We start from the raw sequence: 9,390 nt of genomic DNA, 5'->3' as shown, positions 1-9,390 counted from the left end.
AAACTTTATTCAAATTAATATGAGGGTACAATATTTAGGTTACATTGTTCTCACTTCTGGGAGAAAGTTCCATTTGTAGAAGAGCCCCTCACCAGGGGAAATGTTATATACTCTCACAATGTGCTCATAGGTGAGATCCCACCTCCTTCCCTCCCTCCTTCTGCCATTAGTCCTCCCCCTACCACTTCCCTCTACCCCCAACTGGACTATAAGAGTGTTTTATTGTTCTTTGCAAGATGTAGTTGTTCGTGTATTAATTTCATATTAGAATAGAGTACATTGGATATTTATCTTTCCATTCTTGTGATACTTTAGTAAGAAGAATTAGTTTACAATCCCACCAGCAGGGTAGAAGTGTTCCCTTCTCTCCACATCCGTGCCAGCATCTGGTGTTTTGGGACTTTGTGATGTGGGCTAATCTTGCTGGGGTTAGGTGATATCTTAGAGTGGTTTTGATTTTCATTTCTCTGTTGATTAAAGACAATGGGCATTTTTTCATGTGTTTATTGGCCATTCCTCTGTCATCCTCAGAGAAGTTTCTTTTCAAATCTCTTGCCCATTTATAGAGAGGGTTGTTTGCGCTTTTCTTATTGTTTAATTTGAGTTCTCTGTAGATTCTGGTTATCAGGCCTTTGTCAGATTCATAACATGCAAAATCTTCTCCCATTCTGAGGGCCATTTGCTTTGTTTGTGGTATCCTTAGCTGTGCAAAAGTTTTTAGCTTGATCAAGTCCAGGTGTTTATTTTTGGTGTTGCTGGGGTGGGGATGGGGGGTGGTCTTCCTCATAATTTTTTTTCCCAGGCCAATATCTTCAAGTGTTTTCCCCATACTCTCTTCTAGAATTTTTATTGTTTCATGTCTCAAATTTAAATCTTTTATCCAACAAGAATCAATTTTTGTAAATGGTGAGAGATGTTGGTCAAGTTTCCGTCTCCTACATGTAGATAACCAGTTCTCTTAGCACCCTTTGTTAAATAAGGATTCTTTTCCCCATTGCATGTCCTTGTTAGGCTTATCAAAGATTAAATGATGATATGTGGTTGGGTTTATCTCTAGATTCTGTATATTCCACAGGTCTCTATTTTTGTGCCAGTACCATGCTGTTTCGATCACTGTAGCCTTGTAATATAATGCAAATACTGGCAATGTGATGCCTCCAGATTTGTTTTTATTTCTGAGTACTGTCTTTGCTATTCGGGATTTTTTCTGTTTCCATATGAATTGACGTACTATTTTTTCAAGATCTTTAAAGTATGGCATTGGTGCTTTGATGGGGATTGCATTAAATCTATAGATTTCTTTGGGTTGTATGGACATTATAACCATGTTGATTCTTCCCAGCTATGAGCATGGTATGTTCTTCCATTTGTTGACATCTTTTGCTATTTCCTTTCTCAAAGTTTCATACTTCTCCTTATAGAGATCTTTCAAGTCTTTTGTTAGATATATCCTCAGGTATTTCATCTTCTTTGGTGCTATTGTAAAAGGAATAGGGTCCTTGATTTTATTCTCGGCTTGACAATTGTTGGCATATATGAAGGCTAGTAATTATGGGTATTGATTTTATGTCCTGAGATGCTGCTATATTTCTTGATCACTTCTAAGAGCTTTGTAGTTGAGTCCCTGGGGTTTTCCAGGTATAACATCATGTCATCTGCAAAGAGGGAGAGTTTGACCTCCTCTTCCCCCGTTTGGATTCTTTTGATCTCTTTCTCTTGCCTGTTTGGGATGGCTAGGACTTCAAACACTATGTTAAATAGCAGTGGAGACAGTGGGCATCCTTGTCTGGTTCCAGATTTGAGTGGGAATACTTTCAATTTTACTCCATTCAATATGACATGGGTTGTGGATTTTCTGTAGATAGCCTCTATCAGCTTAAGGGATGTTCCATCTACGCCTGTTTTCTTGAGTGTTTTTTTCATGAAAGGATGCTGGATGTTGTCAGAAGCCTTTTCTACATCAATTGAAAGAATCATGTGGTCTTTGTTTTTTATTCTATTTATGTGGTGTATTATATTTATAGATTTGTATATGGTGAACCAACCTTGTGTCTCTGGGATAAAACTCACTTGATCATAGTGTATAACCTTTTTAGTGTGTTATTGTATTATTTGCTAACATCCTTTAAAAATATTTTTTATGAATCATAACTGTGTACATGGATGCATTTATGGGGTTCAGTGTACTATTTTAATATACAATATGAAATGCTTACATTGAACTAAGTAACTCATCCATCACAATTATACTCTTTTCTTAATAGTTTTGAAATGAACCATTGCATCATGCACATTAGGTGAGGTGCCCCAAATGCCCTCCCTCCTCCCACCTTCCCCCCCCTTTCCTTCTTTCTTCTCTTGCCTTCTACTTTCTGGACTATAGTTACGTTTTACCACTCATATGAATGTGTAGTTGATTTTATATTGATCTCATAGTAGTAATGAGCACATTGGATACTTTCCCCCCCATTTTTGAGATACTTCACTAAGAAGAATATGTTCCAGCTCCATCCAGGTAAACAAAAGATGTGAAGTCTCCATTCTTTTTAATGGCTGTATAGTATTCCATGGTTCACATATACCACAATTTTTTAAAGAATTTTATTTTATTAAGTCAAATACACATAGATCATGAATACATTCATGCATATGTGGGGTAAAATGTGGTGATTCTTTTTTATACAATCTAACATGGTTACATTAAACCAATCAACATAGCTTTCACCTCCTTTACTTGATTATTGTGCCAAAACATCTATGATCTATGTTTCACAGATTTGACTTGTACTCTTGTCATATGTTCCATAGGTGTGATTCTGCCTTTTACCCTCCCTCTGTTGAACCTCCTTCTCCCCTCCCTCCACTCCACTTGTCTTCATCATCCTGAGCTATAGTTGTGATCTATTTTTTACAAGAAAGTGTGAGTAAATATAAGTAGGTTTCGTAGAAGTACTGAGTACATTGGCTACTACTTTTCCTCCATTCTTGAGACACTTTACTCAGGAGGATATGTTCCAGATACCTTCATGTAAACATAAAAGAGATAAAGGCTTCAGCTTTTTTAAGGCTGCATAGTATTCCATAATATATATATATATACCACAATTTCTTAATGCATTCATGGGTCATGGGGCACTTAGGCTTCTTCCATGACTTTGCTATTACTAATTGCACTGCAATGAATAATCTGGTGCAGATACCTTTCTTGGTAAGTGATTCTTGGTGATTTGGAGTGATTTGGATATACTCCTGGTAGAGGAATTGCAGGATCCAATAGCAGATCAATTTTTTGCTACTTGAGTATTCTCCAAACTTCTTTCCAAAAGGAACATAATAACTTGCATTCCCACCAGCAGTGCAGAAGTATTCTCTTTTCTCCACATCCATGCCAACATCTATAGTTTTGGGATTTTGTTATGTGGGCTACTTTTACTGGAGTTAGATGGTATCTCAAAGTGGTTTTGATTTGCATTTCTCTGATGAGTAAAGAAGATGATCATTTTTTCATGTGTCTGTATACCATGTGCCTCTCTTCTTCAGAGAATCTTCTGTTCAGGTCTCCTGCCCATAGTGAAATGGGATCACTTGCTCTTTTCTTAATACTAAGTTTGAGTTCTCTGTGGATTCTGGTTATCAGACCTTTGTCAGAAATGTAATCTGCAAATATCCTCTCCTACTGAGGGCAGTCTGCTTGCCTTACTTACTGTGTTCTTTGCAGTGCAGAAGCTTTTTAATTTGATCAGATCCTAGTAATGTATTTTGGTATTGCTTCAATTTCCCTGGGGATCCTCCTCAAAAAGTTTTCTCCCAGACCAATTTCTTCAAGTGTTTTACCTGCACTCTTTCCAAGAATCTTTATGGTTTCATGTCTTAGGTTTAAGTTTTTTATGCAGTGAGAGTCAATTTTTGTTAGAGGTGAACGGTGTGGGTCCACTTTCAGTCTTCTACAAGTTTCCAGCCACTTCTCCCAGTATCATTTGTTAAATAGGGAGTCTTTCCCCCAATTTAAGTTTTTGATAGGCTTATCAAAAATCAAGTGATAAGTGCCTGGATTCATCTCTTGGTTCTCAATTCTATTCCATACATATACCTCTCTATTTTTGTGCCAGTACCATGCTGTTTTGATCACAATAGATTTATAGTATAATCTGAAGTCTGGTAGTGTGATTCTGTCTGATTTGTTTTTATTTCTGAGTAATTTCTTACCTATTCGAGGTTTTTTTCTGATTCCATATAAAATGAAGTACTAGTTTTTCCAGATCTTTAAAGTATGACAGAGGTGCTTTAATGGGAATTGTGTTAAATTTGTAAATGGCTTTGGGTAATATGGACATTTTAACAATGTTGATTCTTCCTAGCCATGAGCATGGTATGTTTTTCCATTTGTTGTCATCTTTGGCTATTTCTTTTCTTAGCATTTCATAGTTCTCTTTATAGAGATCTTTCACATCCTTTGTTAGGTACACTCCCAGATATTTCATTTTCTTTGGCACTACTGTAAAGAGAATTGAGTCCATAACTATTTTTTCAGCTTGACTATTATTGGTATATATGAATGCTACTGATTTCTGAGTATTGATTTTGTAACCTGAGATGCTACTGTATTCCTTGATCACTACTAGAAGTTTTGTGGTTGAGTCCCCAGGGTTTTCCAGGTATACAATCATATCATCTGCAAAAAGTGAAAGTTTGATCTCCTCTGACCCTATATGGATACTCTTGATTGCCTTGTCTTGCCTAATTGCAATGGCTAAGACTTTCATTACAATGTTAAAAAGCAGGGGAGACAGTGGGCATCCTTGTCTGGTTCCTGATCTGAGTGGAAATTATTTCAATTTTACTCCATTCAATACGATGTTGGCTGTGGGTTTGCTGTAGATGGCCTCTATCAGTTTAAGAAATGTTCATTCTATACCTATTTTCTTAAGTGTTCTGGTCATAAAGGGATGCTGGACATTATCAAAAGCTTTTTCTGCATCAATTGAGAAGATCATGTGGTCTTTGTTTTTTGATTTGCTTATGTGATATATTATATTTATAGATTTATGTATATTGAACCAGCCTTGAGAGTCTGGGATAGAATCCACTTGGTTGTGTTGTATAATTTGTTTGATGTGTTGCTGGATTCTGTTTGCTAGGATCTTATTGAATATTTTGCATGAATATTCATTAGAGATATTTGCCTATAATTTTCTTTTCTTGTTGGGTCTTTCAGGTTTGGGGATGAGGGTGATGTTTGCTTCATAGAATGTGTTGGGAAGAATCCTCCTTTTTCTATATTTTGGAAAAGGTTCAGTAATATGGGTACTAGTTCCTTTTTAAAAGTTTGGTAAAATTCTGACATGAAACCATCTGGTCCTTCTTTTGGGGAAGGTTTTGTATAGTTGATTCTATTTCAGAACTAGACATAGCCCTGTTCAGCATTTCCACTTCTTCCTGGGTGAGTCTAGGAAGATGGCATGATTCCAAATATTGGTCAATTTCCTTCAGATTTTCATATTTCTGAGAAAAGAGTTTTTTGTAATATTCATTAAGTATTTTTTGAATTTCTGCAAAGTCTGTGGTTATCTCACCTCTGTCATTTCCGATTGATGAAATTAGAGATTTTACTCTTCTATTTCTGGTTAGGTTAGCCAAAGGTCTATTTTATTGACCTTTTTAAAAAACCAACTTTTTGATTCATTGTTCTGTTGTATAATTCTTTTATTTTCAATTTCATTTAATTCTGCTCTAATTTTGGTTATTTCTTTCCTTCTGCTGGGTTTAGGGTTAGAATATTCTTCCTTTTCCAGGTGCTTGAGATGTCCCATTAAATTGTTAACTTCTTCTCTTTCCATTCTCTTCAGGAAGGCTTGCAGTGCTATAAATTTCCCTATTAGGACTGCCTTTGCGGTATCCCAGAGGTTCTGATAATTTGTGTCTTCATTATCATTTTGTTCCAAAAATTTGATAATTTCCTTCTTAATCTCATCTCTGACCCAGCTATCACTCAGCAAAAGGTTATTTAGCTTCCATGGTTTTGTATGAGTATGCAGATTCCTGTTGTTACTGAGTTCAACTTTTATTCCATCATGGTCTGAGAAGATGCCAGGAATAATTTCTATTCTTTTAAATTTGCTGAGGTTAGACTTGTGACCTAAGATGTGATCAATTTTGGAGTATGTTCGGTGGACTGATGAGAAGAATGGGTATTCAGTTTTGTTAGGATGAAATGTTCTTTAGATGTCTGTTAAATCCAAATGTTGAATGGTTAAGTTTAAGTCTAAAATTTCTTTACTTAGCTTCTTATTGGAGGTTCTATCCAACACTGCAAGGAGTGTTAAAATCTCCAACTATTATGTAGCTCCAGGAAATCAAGTTGCTCATGTCTGTTAGAGTCTCTTTTATAAATTGAGGTGCAGGGAGGAGCCAGACAATGGCCGACTAACAGCTTCTATGCCTAACTGGGCACGGTGATTCTGGGGAGAGACTACAGGCATATCTGGCTGGTGGGATTGGCCTAGAAACATTCCTTTGGAGACACAGGGAGTCAGCGAGGGACTTCTGGACCCCATAAGGAGGACAAAACTAGTGGAGAACTGACAAGTGTTTGCATGTGTTCATTCGGGCTAATCCTTCTGGCAGCAGTAAGTAAGCTGTGAGATTGCAAACTGGAAAGGCTTTACCTGTAAGCTGTTTGGGTATTTTTTGGACTTGGCACTCAGTTGAACTACCTTGGGCGAGAGAACAGTGGACTTTAAGCATTGTCTAGGACCCCAAACTGAGGCACTGAGCCAGATAGAGCTAATAGTGTTCAGCTGTGGGCCATGCAGAGCCATTGTGGGAGACTTGCCCGGCAAGGTCTGCCCTCAGGGTCACAGAGCAAGTATCAGGAGGGAGTGAGTAGTCTAGCGACTGAGTAGCCTAAAGGCAAGGACTGAGATACCTTGCAGTCTTGGCCCTCAGGGGCATAGTGTGAGATTGGTTTAGGCACATTGCGTAAGTGGATAGCCACTTCAGGAGTGATCCCAGCAACAAATGCTTTCCTGGAAAGCTTCTGCTTAGCCCAGGTTGGCAGTTTAAAGTGACTTTTAAGCTGGCTGAGGTAAGATTTAGGTTCTCCACACTGCAGGGTTTGAGAAATCAGCAGAGACCTCCAGTCTCCATCTTGTACAACTGTTATCAGCATTGTGATTAACATCTCATAAACCAGAAGATCACCTGTTGGCCAGACAATATTCAGCAAGATATATATACTGCTTTGGTTTTTTTTTTTTTTTTTTTTTTTCTTTTTTTGTTTTTGTTTTTCTTTCTTTCTTTTTTTTTTAATTTCAACATTTTCCTTACAGATTTTTCTTTTCTTTTCTTTTCTTTTCTTTTTTTTTTGAGACAAAGCCTTAAGCTGTTGTCCTGGTTGGAGTGCTGTGGCATCACAGCAAACAACAGCCTCCAACTCCTGGGCTCAACTCCCACGTCCGCCTCCCAAGTAGCTGGGACTACAGGCACCAGCCACAATGCCTGGCTATATATATATGTATATGTGCATATATATATATATTTTGTTGTTGTTGTTGTTGTTTGTTTGTTTTTGGTTGTAGCCATCATTGTTGTTTGGCTGGCCCAGACAGGATTTGAACCCACCAGCTCAGGTGTATGTGGCTGGCACCTTAGCCACTTGAGCCACAGGTGCTGAGCCAGATTTTTCTTTTCTTTTCTTTCTTCATTTTTATAGTTTTAATATAATTTTTCATTGTTGCCCTCTTTAACAATTAGAACTTCATTTCTGCTAGTGTTTCTACCCCTCTGTTTGGCCTTTTGCCCAATTTTATCCTGTAAAGTTTTTTGTTTGCTTGTTTTGGTTTGATTTACAGCATTTTTGTCTTTCCTCTCTACTTGGTGGAGGTGGGATATTGCATCCGAACAAGCTAGTAAAGAGCTGCTGACCTCAAGGGAACAACCCAACCTGGCACCCCCAGAAGCTGGAGGTTTCTAAGGCAGGGTCAAAGTACCCTACTGTACACCTATATTGCTCCTATCTCTCTCTGTCTGTGCCTCTCTTCTCTTTGTTAATATTCCATTTTACCCACCCCCTCTCCTTTCTCTGTTTTCTCCACTCCCCCTTTTCTTCTCTTCCTGCTCTTCAATTTTCTTATCCTTCTAGTCTTGTACCAAAAGGATTCATTGAAGCCCTAGTCCAGAGGCATGGGAACTTAAAGAGTGAGAGAAAGTGAATGGAAAATTAGGGCAAGGAAGCAGATAAATCACTCATGAGGAAGAACCAGCAGAAAAATCCTGGCAACATGAAAAACCAGTCCAGAGCAATCCCCACCACCCCAAGGGACCATGAGGTAGCTACTGCTGAAGATTCCACCTATAAAGAAGTGTCAGAAATGACAGAGAGGGAATTTAGAATACAGATGATGAAAACAATGAAGGAAATGATGGAAAATAACCAAAAGGAAATCCAAAAACAGAATCAAATAAGAGATGAATGATATGAAGAATATAGAAAGGATATAGCAGAGCTGAAAGAACTGAAGCAGTCAATTAAGGAACTTAAAGATGCAATAGAAAATATCAACAACAGATTAGACCATGCAGAAGAAAGAATCTTAGAGGTAGAGGACAAAGCTCTTGAGATATCTCAGATAGTAAAAGAGGCAGAAAAGAAGAGAGAGAAAGCAGAACATTTGCTGTCAGAATTGTGGGACTATATGAAGTATTCAAACATACAAGTTATAGGTATCCCAGAAGGGGAAGAAGAATGCCCCAGGGGAATGGAAGCCATACTTGAGAATATTATAAATGAAAATTCCCCAAATATCACCAAAGATTCTGACACACTCCTTTCAGAGGGATATCAGACCCCAGGTCGCCTCAACTCTAACCAAGCTTCTCCAAGACACATTGTGATGAACCTGTCCAAAGTCAAGACAAAAGAAAAGATTCTTCAAGCTGCCAGAAGTAAGCACCAGTTGATCTACAGGAGCAAATCCATCAGAGTGACTGCAGACTTCTCTAATGAAACTTTTCAAGCCAGAAGACAATGGTCATCTACCTTTAATCTACTTAAACAGAATATTTCCAGCCCAAAATTCTATATCCTGCTAAGCTAAGCTTTAAAATTGATGGAGAAAGCAAATCATTTACTGATATACAAACATCGAGGAAATTCACCACAAGATCAGCTCTACAGGAACTACTTCAACTCATTCTACACACTGACCATCACAATGGATCAACAGCAAAGTAAGAACTCAGAAATTAAAGGATAGAACCTAACTTCCACCATGATGCAAAAGATAAAACTAAGCAATGGACTCTCACAAAATAAGATGAATAGAACATTACCACACTTACCAATTATCTCAATAAATGTCAATGGCTTGAATTCCCCACTGAAGAGGAATA

Source organism: Otolemur garnettii, unplaced genomic scaffold, assembly GCF_000181295.1.
Source record: "Otolemur garnettii isolate 467f Iridium unplaced genomic scaffold, OtoGar3 scaffold00223, whole genome shotgun sequence".
Lineage (NCBI taxonomy): Eukaryota > Metazoa > Chordata > Mammalia > Primates > Galagidae > Otolemur > Otolemur garnettii.
This window is presented reverse-complemented; position numbering follows the sequence as displayed.